Raw genomic sequence first — 15124 nt, forward strand, 5'->3', positions numbered from 1 at the left:
AATGACACTTTTGTGGCGCTCGTTAAAATCCCTATAGCGCTCAAAACTCGTAATCTAGTTGTAAGTGAGCACTTATATACCATTCATTGACCAATAAAGATATTAGAAAGAGTGAGTAAAATGACTCAATGTGTAACAAACGTGTGCATAAAGTGAAAAACGTGACTGATACATTAACAAATTGAATTCAAATACATGTTGATTAACTAGCCAAAAAAGTAACAGAAAAATTCCTAAGTATTGCCTCTAACATGGAAAATGCGCTTGAGGGTAATGCATTTAAATAATGAAAAGGGCGCTCAGTAGGTATTGTTACTGTGTGGGACAAAAAGCGATATAATAAATAAAGATAATAAGAACGAATAAAAAATAAAAAAGAGGCCACTATGGGAAACACCGGCTATTATAGTGCCGGGGAAATAACAATTTAAACAATAGTAAGAAATAACAATTTAAACAATAGTAAGAAATAACAATTTAAACCTGGCCAAATAGGAGATATCTAGGATTGAGCAACCACCAAGGGTAAATTAATAAGTATATAGTGGAACAAACTGGGTCGCGTGAGAAACCAGAGAAAAACATATGTAATTGCTTAAGCTAAGTAAGGAATAATGATTAAAAGGAAATTATGCAGCGTTATGGCAGATAAGGTGTAAATAAATACAAAATGGAAAAACAAAAGGAAATCACAAACAGTTTAAAAAAGTGTATATATAAATATATATATATACATACACACACACAGTGGATATAAAAAGTCTACACACCCCTGTTAAAATGGCAGGTTTCTATGATGTAAAAAAATGAGACAAAGATAAATCATTTCAGAACTTTTTCCACCTTTAATGTGACCTATAAATAGTACAACTCAATTGAAAAACAAACTGAAATCTTTTAGGTGAAGAGAAGTAAAAATAAAAAATAAAATATGGTTGCATAAGTGTGCACACCCTTAAACTAATACTTTGTTGAAGCAAATTTTGAATTTATTACAGCACTCAGTCTTTTTGGGTATGAGTTTTTCAGTATGGCACATCTTGACTTGGCATGATTTGCCCACTCTTCTTTGCAAAAACAACAAATCTGAGATTGCTACGGCATCTCCTGTGCACAAGTCCACTTCAGATCACCCCACATATTTTCAATTGGATTCAGGTCTGGGCTCTGGCTGGGCCATTCCAAAACTTTAATCTTCTTCTCCATTCCTTTGTTGATTAGGATGTATGCTTTTGGTCGTTGTCATGCTGAAAGATGAAGTTCCTCTTCATGTTCATCTTTCTAGCAGAAGCCTGAAAGTTCTGTGCCAATATTGTCTGGTATTTGGAACTGTTCATTATTCCCTCTACCTTGACTAAGGCCCCAGTTCCAGCTGAAGAAAAACAGCCCCAAAGCATAATGCTGCCACCACCATGTTTCACTGTGGGTATGGTGTTCATTTGGTGATATGCAGTGTTGTTTTCGCGCCAAACATATCTTTTGGAATTATTGCCAAAAAGTTCAACCTTGGTTTCATCAGACCATAACACCCTTTCTCACATGATTTTGGAACACTTCAGATGTGTTTTTTGCTGGGCTTGGATGTTTTTCTTCGTAAGAAAAGGCTTCTGTATTGCCATCTACCCCAAAGCCCAAACATATGAAGAATACAGGAGATTGTTGTCACATGTACCACACAGCCAGTACTTGCCAGATATTCCTGCAGCTCCTTTAATGTTGCTGTAGTAGCCTCCCAGACCAGTTTTATTATCGTCTTTTCATCAATTTTGGAGGAACATCCAGTTCTTAGTAATGTCATTGTTGTGCCATATGTTCTCCACTTGATGATGACTGTCTTCACTGTGTTCCATGGTATATCTAATGCCTTGGAAATTGTTTTGTACCCTTCTCCTGATTAATACCTTTTAACAATGAGATCCCTCTGATGCTTTGGAAGCTCTCTGCGGACAATGGCATCTACTTATCAAGCCGTCAACCGCAAATATGCTGGAATTCCGCAGCGTATTTGTGGCGAGCCCGATTCCCCTTAGTTATCAAAGCCTACAGACCGGCAAAAGTAGAATTTTGTGACGTAACATACGATCCGCCAGGCAAAGTCTGACACAGATCGATGCTTACGTCATTACAGATGTTCCTAATGCAAATTCGGCACTATCTGACCACTTTTGCTAGTTAACAAATATCTACCAGGTACGCTCGCCACTATTCCGGCCCAGCGCACCTGGTTTTCAATCCGCCGCCCTGGAGGCAGCGGATACCATAGGAATCAATGGGAGTCTGAAAGCAGCAAAAGCTCATGTTCGCTGCTGCCCAATATTCCATTGATTCCTATGATAATGTTTACACCTAACACCCTAACATAAGCCCCGAGTCTAAACACCCCTAATCTGCCGCCCCCTACACCACCGCCACCTACATTATACCGCCACCTACATTATACTTATTAACCCCTAATCTGCCACCCCCTACACCGCCGCCACCTACATTATACTTATTAACCCCTAATCTGCCCCCCCTACACCGCCGCCACTATATTAACCCCTAAACCTAAGTCTAACCCTAACCCTAACATCCCCTAACTTAAATATAATTTAAATAAATATAAATAAATATTCCATGATTAAATACATTATTCCTATTTAAAACTAAATACTTACCTATAAAATAAACCCTAAGCTAGCTACAATATAACTAACTAGTCCTAAAGCCCGTTCACACGGGCCATTTTTTGCAGAGTACAGCGGTCCCACCACTTGCGCTCTCTCACTCCCCCTCTCTTTTGCTCTCTCTCCCCCCTCTCTTTTGCGCTCTCTCTCCCCCTCTCTTTTGAGCTCTCTCTCTCTCCACCTCTCTTTTGAGCTCTCTCTCTCCCCCTCTCTTTTGAGCTCTTCCCCCTCTCTTTTGCGCTCTCTCCCCCCCCTCTCTTTAGCGCTCTCTCTCTCCCCCCGTCTTTTGTGCTCTCTGTCTCCCCCCGTCTTTTGCGCTCTCTCTCTCCCCCCTCTTTTGCGCTCTCTCTCACCCCTCTCTTTTGCGCACTCTCTCCCTCTCTTTTGCGCTCTCTCTCTTCCCTGTCTCTCTCCCTCTCTCTCTCCCCTCTATCTCTCCCTCTCTCTCTCCCCTCTATCTCTCTCTCTCTCCCTCCCCTCTCTCTCTCTCTCTCTCTCTCTCTCTCCCCTCTCAATCTTTCTCTCCCCCTCCCCTCTCTCTCTCTCCCATCTCTCTCCCCTCTCTCTCTCTATCTCCCCCTCATTCTCTCTCTCTCTCCCCTCTCTCTCTCCCCTCTCTCTCTCTCCCCCTCTCTCTCTCTCCCTCCCCCTCCCCTCTCTCTCTCTCCCCTCTCTCTCCCCCTCTCTCTCTCTCCCTCCCCCTCCCCTCTCTCTCTCTCTCCCTCCCCTCTCTCTCTCTCCCTCCCCTCTCTCTCTCTCTCTCTCCCCCTCCACTCTCTCTCTCCCCTCCACTCTCTCCCTCTCCCTCCCCTCTCTCTCTCTCCCTCCCTCCCCTCTCTCTCTCTCCGTCCCCTCTCTCTCTCTCCCTCCCCCCTCTCTCTCCCTCCCCCCCTCTCTCTCTCTCCCTCCCCCCTCTCTCTCTCCCTCCCCCCTCTCTCTCCCCTCTCTCTCTCTCCCCTCTCTCTCTCTCCCCTCTCTCTCTCTCTCCCTCCCCTCTCTCTCCCTCCCCTCTCTCTCCCTCCCCTCTCTCTCTATCTCCCCCTCATTCTCTCTCTCTCCCCCCTCTCTCTCTCCCCTCTCTCTCTCTCCCCTCTCTCTCTCTCCCCCTCTCTCTCTCTCTCTCCCTCCCCCTCCCCTCTCTCTCTCTCCCCTCTCTCTCTCTCCCCCCTCTCTCTCTCTCCCTCCCCCTCCCCTCTCTCTCTCTCCCTCCCCCTCCCCTCTCTCTCTCTCCCTCCCCTCTCTCTCTCCCCTCCCCTCTCTCTCCCTCTCCCTCCCCTCTCTCTCCCTCCCTCCCCTCTCTCTCTCTCCCTCCCCTCTCTCTCTCTCCCTCCCCCCCCTCTCTCTCTCCCTCCCCCCCTCTCTCTCTCTCCCTCCCCCCCCTCTCTCTCTCTCCCTCCCCCCTCTCTCTCTCCCTCCCCCCCTCTCTCTCCCCTCTCTCTCTCTCTCCCTCCCCTCTCTCTCCCTCCCCTCTCTCTATCTTTTCCCTACCCCCTCTCTCCCCTCTTTTGAGCTGTTTTGAGCTCTCAGACTGCACAGCCTTTCACGCTCGGCCACGCCCCATTCACGGCCCTCGTGCTCGCCCACGCCCCCTTCACACTCGGCCATGCCCCCGGCCATTCTCGGTCACGCCCACTTCTGCTCGCACTGCAGAGACTTAGGGACTGTAAGGCTAGGTGGGTTTGTCCTCGTGCTGTCTCTACTGCGCATGACAGCTTCGGACAAACACACTTGGCCTTTTATAGTATAGGATAGTTACATTGTAGCTAGTTTAGGATTTTTTTTTATTTTACAGGCAAGTTTGTATTTATTTTAACTAGGTAGAATAGTTATCAAATAGACTACCTAGCTAAAATAAATACAAAACTACCTGTAAAATAAAACCTAACCTAAGTTACAATTACACCTAACACTACACTATAATTAAATTAATTCCCTACATTAAATACAATTAAATTATCTAAAGTACAAAAAAACAAACACTAAATTACAGAAAATAAACAAATTACAAGATTTTTAAACTAATTACACCTAATCTAATCCACCTAACAAAATAAAAAAGTCCCTACCCTACACTAAATTACAAATAGCCCTTAAAAGGGCGTTTTGCGGGGCATTGCCCCAAAGTAATCATCTCTTTTACCTGTAAATTTTTTTACAAACAACCCCCCAACATTAAAACCCACCACCCACATAACCAACCCTACTCTAAAACCCACCCAATACCCCCTAAAAAAAAAAAAACTAACACTAACCCCTTGAAGATTACCTTACCGGGAGAAGTCTTCACCCAACCGGGCCGAAGTCCTCAACGAATCCGGCAGAAGTGGTCTTCCAGATGGGCAGAAGTCTTCATCCAGACGGCATCTTCTATCTTCATCCATCCGGCGCGGAGCAGACATCCGTCGCGGAGCATCCTCTTCGGCCGACGTCTTCTTGCTGAATGAAGGTACCTTTAAGTGACGTCATCCAAGATGGCGTCCCTTAGATTCTGATTGGCTGATAGCTTAAAGGTACCTTCATTCAGCAAGAAGACATTGGCCGAAGAGGATGCTCCACGTCAGATGTCTTGAAGATGGAGCTGCTCTGCGCCGGATGGATGAAGATAGAAGATGCCGTCTGGATGAAGATAGAAGATGCCATCTGGATGAAGACTTCTGCCCGTCTGGAGGACCACTTCTGCCCGTCTGGAGGACAACTTCTGCCAGATTCGTTGAGGACTTCGGCCCGGTTGGGTGAAGACTTCTCCCGGTAAAGTGATCTTCAAGGGATTAGTGTTTTTTTAAGGGGGTATTGGGTGGGTTTTAGTGTAGGGTTGGTTGTGTGGGTGGTGGGTTTTAATGTTGGGGGGGTTGTTTGTAATTTTTTTTTACAGGTAAAAGAGCTGATTACTTTGGGGCAATGCCCCACAAAAGGTCCTTTTAAGGGCTATTTGTAATTTAGTGTAGGGTAGGGCTTTTTTTTTTTTATTTTATTTTGTTAGGGGGATTAGATTAGGTGTAATTAGTTTAAAAATCTTGTAATTTGTTTATTATTTTCTGTAATTTAGTGTTTGTTTTTTGTACTTTAGATAATTTTATTTAATTGTATTTAATTTAGGGAATTAATTTAATTATAGTGTAGTGTTAGGTGTTAGTGTAACTTAGGTTAGGTTTTATTTTACAGGTACTTTTGTATTTATTTTAGGTAGGTAGTTATTAAATATTTAATAACTATTTGATAACTATTCTACCTAGTTAAAATAAATACAAACTTGCCTGTAAAATAAAAATAAATCCTAAGATAGATACAATGTAACTATTAGTAGCTTTTGTGTAGGACATGACTAAGAAAATGTCAGGAAAGACCTACTAGAACAGCTGAACTTTATTCGGGGTTAATCAGAGGCACTTTAAATTATGGCAGGTGTATGATGACTCTTATTTAACATGGTTTTGAATGTGATTGCTTAATTCTGAAAACAGCTACATCCCCAGTTATATATAGTTTTTGTTTACTTCCCTCCACCTTAAAGATTTCAGTTTGTTTTTCAATTGAGTTGTACAGTTTATAGGTCACATTAAAACGTTCTGAAATGATTTATCTTTGTCTCATTTTTTTTACATCACAGAAACCTGACATTTTAGCAGGGGTGTGTAGACTTTTTATATCCACTGTATGTGTATATATGTGTGTATATACTATATATATATATATATATATATATATATATATATATATATATATATATATATATATATATAGTTAGAAGAAAGAAAGACGAGGAGCTGCAGACTCTTTTCCAAAGTGGATAATTTAATAAGCAGACAAGTGAAAGACACAGTCACAGTGTGCAGGGTTGGATCTGACGCGTTTCCCGCATGCTCACATGCGCTTCATGATAAGGTTTAAAAGTATAAAGTATTTCTAAGAGCTAAATGCAAAATTTGATTGTTATATTATACATAGGAATAAGGGCACAACAATGTTCAAAGTCACCGCAGTGATAAGCTGAATAGTAATGATGAAAATAGCGAAAAAGGGAATTTTTCTAAATTACAATTATGACATAAAAAACATATATCTAAGCACAAAAATGAAATGAAAAAAGTAACAACATGTTGTTTAGGGAAAAAAAAGAAAAAATTGAACTTTTTCACCAATGACTACTACTGGGCGCTATCCAAGACCAAAAAATTTTTTTTTATTTATTTTTTATTTTTAATAAATATTTATTTGGATGCTGCCTGAGTATATTAGTTGTTTATTTCAATTTACTTTTAAATTTAACAGAGTGACAGCATTGATAGTCATAATTAATATGGTACTTGGGGAAGTGTGACATATAGTGTTCCTGCCAACCTAGGTAGCAAAGAAATTAATATTGTGAACACTAGCTATCCTATAAAAAAGATCTAACTAGTTGTTGGGTTCCTAGATGGTAGAGAAATGATGTAAAAAGATGTAAGAAGAAGGTGAGCATTATTGAGGACAATTCTAATTTGGCGTATATATAGCAAATACTTGTAGACTGCCTGTTGTACCCCAATCCTAGGTGAACCTATTTGTAAGACACTTGGGGAGCTACCTAAGTTATACATCAAGAAGCTATTGGGCCTGTGATGGTGATAACATCCTATAGGTCCAATATACATATTAGAGATTTATATATAAAGATAGTTACTATCTAGGGTGGAACACATAAAGATTGTGCTGTAAAGCTTTGAAAACTGATAATGGACTGATAATAAAATATATATATATATGTACTGTTATATTGTTATATATGCGTGTGTGTATATATATATATATGTGTACTGTTATATTGTTATATATGCGTGTGTGTATATATATATATATATGTGTACTGTTATATTGTTATATATGCGTGTGTGTATATATATATATATGTGTACTGTTATATTGTTATATATGCGTGTGTGTATTTATATATATGTGTGTGTGTATATATTGTGTATATATATATATATATATATGTGTGTGTGTGTATATATATGTATGTGTATGTGTATATATATATATGTATGTGTATGTGTATGTATGTATGTATATATATATATATATATTTATTTATTTTTTATTACTTGGGGGGGGGTTGACACCATGAGTTACCGCACCGGGTGATACCAAGCCTATTGACATCACTGGGGTTAATAAATGTTATTAGTGGTGGTGATGTCAGGAGCGGCAGATTAGGGGTTAATAGGTTTAATATAGTATTTGCGATGGGGGAGGGCCTCGGTTTAGGGGTTAATAGGTAGTTTATGGGTGTTAGTGTACTTTGTAACACTTTAGTTATGAGTTTTATGTTACAGTTTTGTTGCGTAAAACTCATAACTACTGCTCTCAGATGGAGGTACGGATCGTGTCGTTATAGGGTAGCTTTTTAGCCTCACCGCAAAACTCGTAATGGCAGCGCTATGGGAATCCCATGAAAAAAATGTCTTTTTTTTAGTGCGGGACTGACGTTGCGTTACAGGCAGCTATACCGACACGACTTGTAATGGCTGCGGTGCTGTTTTAACGCTGAAATGACAATTTTTTCAGCGTTAAAACACAAACGCAAAACTTGTATTTTACTTGAAAGAGAGATAATCCCTTTATTACCCATTCCCCAGTTGTGCATAACCAACACAGTTCTATTAATATACTTTTTACCTTTGTGATTACAATGTATCTAAGCCTCTGGAAACTGCCCCCTTATCTCACAGCTTTTGACAGACTTTTCTTTTAGCCAATAATTGCCCTTTCATAAGTAACTACATGGGAGTGGGCTCAATGTTACCTATATGACACACATGAAATGGCACTGTCTAGCTGTAAGCACTGTCAAAATGATCTGAGATAAGAAACGGCCTTCAAGGGCTTAGAAACTAGCATATGAGCATACCTAGGTTTAGCTTTCAACAAAGAATACCAAGAGAACAAAGCAAATTTGATAGTAAAAGTTAAATGAAAAGTTGTATAAAATTGCATGTCCTATCTGAAGCATGGTTTAATTTTTAACTAAACTGTCCCTTTAAGTTTGTTACAAAAGTTAGGTTTTCCAGCTGTCTTTGCAGTAAAGGAAAGTCCAATCATCAGAAGACACTTTACACTTCATTTGTGTCCATTTGTCTAACAGTCTTCTCGTCTTCACAACCAGTTTTGGTACTTTCTGCTCAGCATATTTTGGTTTTTATATGGCATTTTTTTCAATGTTAAAGAGACACTGTGACATGAAAATGATATTGTCTAATTTAGTATGGCATGTTCATTTTGTATTATCCTTTATATGATCAAAGACAGGATATTCTAAAAGAAAAGGAAAGAGATGAGAGAAAAGTAGAAGGATTCAGAGGGGAGAGAGAAGGAGGAGAAAGAGATGAGAGAAACAGGAGACATAGATGAGAGAGAAGGAGGAGGATGCAGAAGGGAGAGAGGAGGAGGAGACAGAGATGAGAGAGAAACAGGAGACATAGATGAGAGGGAAGGAGGAGGATGCAGAAGGGAGAGAGGAGGAGGAGACAGAGATGAGAGAGAAGGAGGAGACAGAGATGAGAGATAAGGAGGAGACAGAGATGAGAGAGAAGGAGAAGGATGAGAAAGAGATGAGAACGAAGGAGGAGGATGAAGAGAGGAGAGAGATGAGAGAGGAGAAGGATGCAGAGGGGAGAGAGGAGGAGGAGACAAAGATGAGAAGGAGAAGGAGAAAGAGATGAGAGAGAAGGAGGAGACAGATGAGAGAGAGGGAGAAGACAGAGATGAGAGAAAAGGAGGAGAAGAAAGAGATGAGAGAGAAGGAGGTGACAGATGAGAGAGAAGGAGAAGACAGAGATGAGAGAAAAGGAGGAGAAGAAAGAGATGAGAGAGAAGGAAGTGACAGATGAGAGAGAAGGAGGTGACAGATGAGAGAGAAGGAGGAGAAAGATGAAAGAGGAGACAGATTAGAGAGAGGAGGAGGAGGATGCAGAGGGGAGAAAGAGGAGACAGAGATGAGAGAGAAGGAGGAGACAGATTAGAGAGAAGGAGGAGAGAGAGATGAGAAAGAAGGAGAAGGATGCTGAGGGGAGAGAGGAGACAAAGATGAGAGAGAAGGAGGAGGATGCAGAGGGGAAAGAGAAGGAGGAGACAGAGATGAGAGAGAAGAAGGAGGATGAGAAAGAGATGAGAGAGAAGGAGGAGACAGATGAGAGAGGAGGAGGATGCAGAGATGAGAGAGAAGGAGAAGGATGCTGAGGGGAGAGAGGAGGAGACAAAGATGAGAGAGAAGGAGGAGGATGCAGAGGGGAAAGAGAAGGAGGAGACAGATATGAGAGAGAAAAAGGAGGAGGAGGATGAGAAAGAGATGAGAGAGAAGGAGGTGGATGAGAAAGAGATGAGAACGAAGGAGGAGGATGAAGAGAGGAGAGAGATGAGAGAGGAGAAGGATGCAGAGGGGAGAGAGGAGGAGGAGACAAAGATGAGAAGGAGAAAGAGATGAGAGAGAAGGAGGAGACAGATGAGAGAGAGGGAGAAGACAGAGATGAGAGAAAAGGAGGAGAAGAAAGAGATGAGAGAGAAGGAGGTGACAGATGAGAGAGAAGGAGGAGAAAGATGAGAGAGAAGGAGGAGAAAGATTTAAGAGGAGACAGATTAGAGAGAGGAGGAGGAGGATGCAGAGGGGAGAAAGAGAGAAAGAGGAGACAGAGATGAGAGAGAAGGAGGAGGATGCAGAGGGGAGAGAGGAGGAGGAGGAGACAAAGATGAGAAGGAGAAGGAGAAGGAGAAAGAGATGAGAGAGAAGGAGGTGACAGATGAGAGAGAAGGAGAAGACAGAGATGAGAGAAAAGGAGGAGAAGAAAGAGATGAGAGAGAAGGAAGTGACAGATGAGAGAGAAGGAGGTGACAGATGAGATAGAAGGAGGAGAGAGAGAGATGAGAAAGAATGAGAAGGATGCTGAGGGGAGAGAGGAGACAAAGATGAGAGAGAAGGAGGAGGATGCAGAGGGGAAAGAGAAGGAGGAGACAGAGATGAGAGAGAAGAAGGAGGATGAGAAAGAGATGAGAGAGAAGGAGGAGACAGATGAGAGAGGAGGAGGATGCAGAGATGAGAGAGAAGGAGAAGGATGCTGAGGGGAGAGAGGAGGAGACAAAGATGAGAGAGAAGGAGGAGGATGCAGAGGGGAAAGAGAAGGAGGAGACAGATATGAGAGAGAAAAAGGAGGAGGAGGATGAGAAAGAGATGAGAGAGAAGGAGGTGGATGAGAAAGAGATGAGAGAGAAGGAGGAGGATGAGAAAGAGATGAGAGAGAAGGAGGAGGATGAGAAAGAGATGAGAGAAAAGAAGGAGGATGCAGAGGGGAGAGAGAAGTAGAAGACAAAGATGAGAGAGAAGGAGGAGGATGCAGAGGTAAGAGAGAAAGAGGAGACAGAGATGAGAGAGAAGGAGGAGACATATGAGAGAAAAGGAGGAGGATGCAGAGGGGAGAGAGAGAAAGAGGAGACAGAGATTAGAGAGAAGGAGGAGGATGCAGAGGGGAGAGAGAAGTAGGAGACAGAGATTAGAGAGAAGAAGGAGACAAAGATGAGAGAGAAGGAGGAGGATGCAGAGGGGAGAGAGAAGGAGGAGACAGAGATGAGAGAAAAGGAGGAGACAGATGAGAGAGAAGGAGAAGGATGCAGAGGGGAGACAGAAGGAGGATACAGAAATGAGAGAGGAGGAGGATGATGCAGAGGGGAGAGAGAAGGAGGAGACAGATGAGAGAGAAGGATGCAGAGGAGAGCGTAGGTGCAGATAGAGACGAGAACGAAGGAGGGGGATGAAGAGGGGAGAGAGAAAGCGGAGATAGAGATGAGAGAGAAGGAGAAGAGGAGGAGACAGAGATGAGAGAGAAGGAGGAGGGTGCAGTGTGGAGAGAGAAGGAGAAGAAAGAAGATGCAGAGAGGAGAGAGAAATAGGAGAAATATATGAGAGAGAGAAGGAGTCGTCAGGCAGGAGAGAGAAGAAGAAGGATGCAGAGGGGAGAGAGAAGGAGGAGACAGAAAGGAGAGAGAAGGATGTTGAGGGGAGAGAGAGGGAGCAGACAGAGATGAGAGAGAAGGAAAGATGATACAGAGGGGAGAGATGGAGGAGACAGATGAGTGAGAAGGAGGAGGATGCAGATTGGATAGAGAAGGAGGAGAAAGAGGATGCAAAGAGGAGAGAGACATAGGAGGATGCAGAAGGCAGAAAGAGTGAGGAGAAAGAGATGATAGAGAAAGGAGAAGGATGTGCAGGGAAGAGAGAAGGAGAAGGATGCTGAGGGGAGAGAGAAGGAGGAGACAGATATGAGAGAGAATGAGAAGGATGCTGAGGGGAGAGAGAAGTAGGAGATAGAGATGAGAGAGAGAAGGAGGAGACAGAGAGAAGAGAGAAGAAGAAGGATGCTGAGGGGAGAGAGAAGGAGGAGACAGAAAGAAACGAGAATGAGAAGGATGCTGAGGGGAGAGAGAAGGAGGAGACAGAGATGAGAGAGAAGGAAAAGGATGCTGAGGGGAGAGAGAAGTAGGAGATAGAGATGAGAGAGAGAAGGAGGAGACAGAAAGAAGAGAGAATGAGAAGGATGCTGAGGGGAGAGAGAAGGAGGAGACAGAAAGAAGAGAGAATGAGAAGGATGCTGAGGGGAGAGAGAAGGAGGAGACAGAGAGAAGAGAGAATGAGAAGGATGCTGAGGGGAGAGAGAAGGAGGAGACAGAGAGAAGAGAGAATGAGAAGGATGCTGAGGGGAGAGAGAAGGAGGAGACAGAAAGAAGAGAGAATGAGAAGGATGCTGAGGGGAGAGAGAAGGAGGAGACAGAGAGAAGAGAGAATGAGAAGGATGCTGAGGGGAGAGAGAAGGAGGAGACAGAGAGAAGAGAGAATGAGAAGGATGCTGAGGGGAGAGAGAAGGAGGAGACAGAGAGAAGAGAGAATGAGAAGGATGCTGAGGGGAGAGAGAAGGAGGAGACAGAGAGAAGAGAGAATGAGAAGGATGCTGAGGGGAGAGAGAAGGAGGAGACAGAGAGAAGAGAGAATGAGAAGGATGCTGAGGGGAGAGAGAAGGAGGAGACAGAGAGAAGAGAGAATGAGAAGGATGCTGAGGGGAGAGAGAAGGAGGAGACAGAGAGAAGAGAGAATGAGAAGGATGCTGAGGGGAGAGAGAAGGAGGAGACAGAGAGAAGAGAGAATGAGAAGGATGCTGAGGGGAGAGAGAAGGAGGAGACAGAGAGAAGAGAGAATGAGAAGGATGCTGAGGGGAGAGAGAAGGAGGAGACAGAGAGAAGAGAGACTGAGAAGGATGCTGAGGGGAGAGAGAAGGAGGAGACAGAGAGAAGAGAGAAGAAGAAGGATGCTGAGGGGAGAGAGAAGTAGGAGATAGAGATGAGAGAGAGAAGGAGGAGACAGAGAGAAGAGAGAAGAAGAAGGATGCTGAGGGGAGAGAGAAGGAGGAGACAGAAAGAAGAGAGAATGAGAAGGATGCTGAGGGGAGAGAGAAGGAGGAGACAGATGAGAGAGAAGGAGAAGGATGCTGAGGGGAGAGAGAAGGAGGAGACAGAGAGAAGAGAGAATGAGAAGGATGCTGAGGGGAGAGAGAAGGAGGAGACAGAGAGAAGAGAGAAGAAGAAGGATGCTGAGGGGAGAGAGAAGGAGGAGACAGAGAGAAGAGAGAATGAGAAGGATGCTGAGGGGAGAGAGAAGGAGGAGACAGAGAGAAGAGAGAATGAGAAGGATGCTGAGGGGAGAGAGAAGGAGGAGACAGAGAGAAGAGAGAATGAGAAGGATGCTGAGGGGAGAGAGAAGGAGGAGACAGAGAGAAGAGAGAAGAAGAAGGATGCTGAGGGGAGAGAGAAGTAGGAGATAGAGATGAGAGAGAGAAGGAGGAGACAGAGAGAAGAGAGAAGAAGAAGGATGCTGAGGGGAGAGAGAAGGAGGAGACAGAGAGAAGAGAGAATGAGAAGGATGCTGAGGGGAGAGAGAAGGAGGAGACAGAGAGAAGAGAGAATGAGAAGGATGCTGAGGGGAGAGAGAAGGAGGAGACAGAGAGAAGAGAGAATGAGAAGGATGCTGAGGGGAGAGAGAAGGAGGAGACAGAGAGAAGAGAGAAGGAGAAGGATGCTGAGGGGAGAGAGAAGGAGGAGACAGAGAGAAGAGAGAATGAGAAGGATGCTGAGGGGAGAGAGAAGGAGGAGACAGAGAGAAGAGAGAATGAGAAGGATGCTGAGGGGAGAGAGAAGGAGGAGACAGAGAGAAGAGAGAAGAAGAAGGATGCTGAGGGGAGAGAGAAGTAGGAGATAGAGATGAGAGAGAGAAGGAGGAGACAGAGAGAAGAGAGAAGAAGAAGGATGCTGAGGGGAGAGAGAAGGAGGAGACAGAGAGAAGAGAGAATGAGAAGGATGCTGAGGGGAGAGAGAAGGAGGAGACAGAGAGAAGAGAGAATGAGAAGGATGCTGAGGGGAGAGAGAAGGAGGAGACAGAGAGAAGAGAGAATGAGAAGGATGCTGAGGGGAGAGAGAAGTAGGAGATAGAGATGAGAGAGAGAAGGAGGAGACAGAGAGAAGAGAGAAGAAGAAGGATGCTGAGGGGAGAGAGAAGGAGGAGACAGAAAGAAGAGAGAATGAGAAGGATGCTGAGGGGAGAGAGAAGGAGGAGACAGAGAGAAGAGAGAATGAGAAGGATGCTGAGGGGAGAGAGAAGGAGGAGACAGAGAGAAGAGTAGAATTCATTTTTATAATCCTGTAAATCCACTCTGGTTATGGCTCTTCATATCAATAGCCCCAGTGCTCACCAATAGTGAGTATTTCACATTTGCCACAGGCTGCTTTACATCAGCCATACTGCTGTCATACAACTGTTACTAAGTACTTCCCTTGTGCAAATTGTTAATTAATGTATTTATGTCTTGTTCCTTAGGTTTGCCCCTGGGGTTCATAGTACCTTATGTGGAAGCAGCATCCGGTCTCAGCTGAGCTCACAGTCATCAAGGTATCCATGGTAACACCGGGATAACGCACATCCTTAGACAGCGATGCTGAGCAGTATAATTTGATGTACTTCTCCGGCTACTCCCTCTTTATGATATCATAATAAAGTCTTTCTAATTGACTTGTATTCTTATGTGTAAAATCAGACCTCTGACATATTAGTTAGCTGACATTAATAAAGTTTAGCTGACATTTGCTTTTCAGTGATTCTCATATTACTAAATATTACAACAACATTGTATGAATTACCATGAATTTACGCCCTCCTTTATTTTTGTTTCCCCGGGCGTACTGTATTAGCATTTGGGACAAGCTAATCTTTCAGTGCAATCATTGGAAACATATACTGACTGTAGATGTTCATGCTAAATTAATTTAAATATTTATACCTAGATTAGAAAGGGAGCGCAAAATATTAGAGCTTTTGAGCATTAACACCGTTCAAGTTAAATAAATAGAACTCTTATTCTTGCTCTCATATTACAGATTGAAAGTAAAAA

The 15124-nt window shown here is 43.4% G+C and overlaps 1 long non-coding RNA gene across 1 annotated transcript in view; it reads left to right on the forward strand.

Annotated features, from left to right (window-relative positions):
* Positions 1-14745, forward strand: part of LOC128655859 (uncharacterized) — a 29605-nt gene extending 14860 nt beyond the window's left edge. Inside the window, exon 3 of the long non-coding RNA XR_008401927.1 lies at positions 14554-14745. This is a non-coding gene — a long non-coding RNA (uncharacterized LOC128655859). The remainder of the gene's footprint in view (positions 1-14553) is intronic.
* The last annotated feature ends 379 nt before the right edge of the window (positions 14746-15124 follow it).

This window comes from Bombina bombina, chromosome 4 (genome assembly GCF_027579735.1).
Source record: "Bombina bombina isolate aBomBom1 chromosome 4, aBomBom1.pri, whole genome shotgun sequence".
In the NCBI taxonomy this organism is placed as follows: Eukaryota; Metazoa; Chordata; class Amphibia; order Anura; family Bombinatoridae; genus Bombina; species Bombina bombina.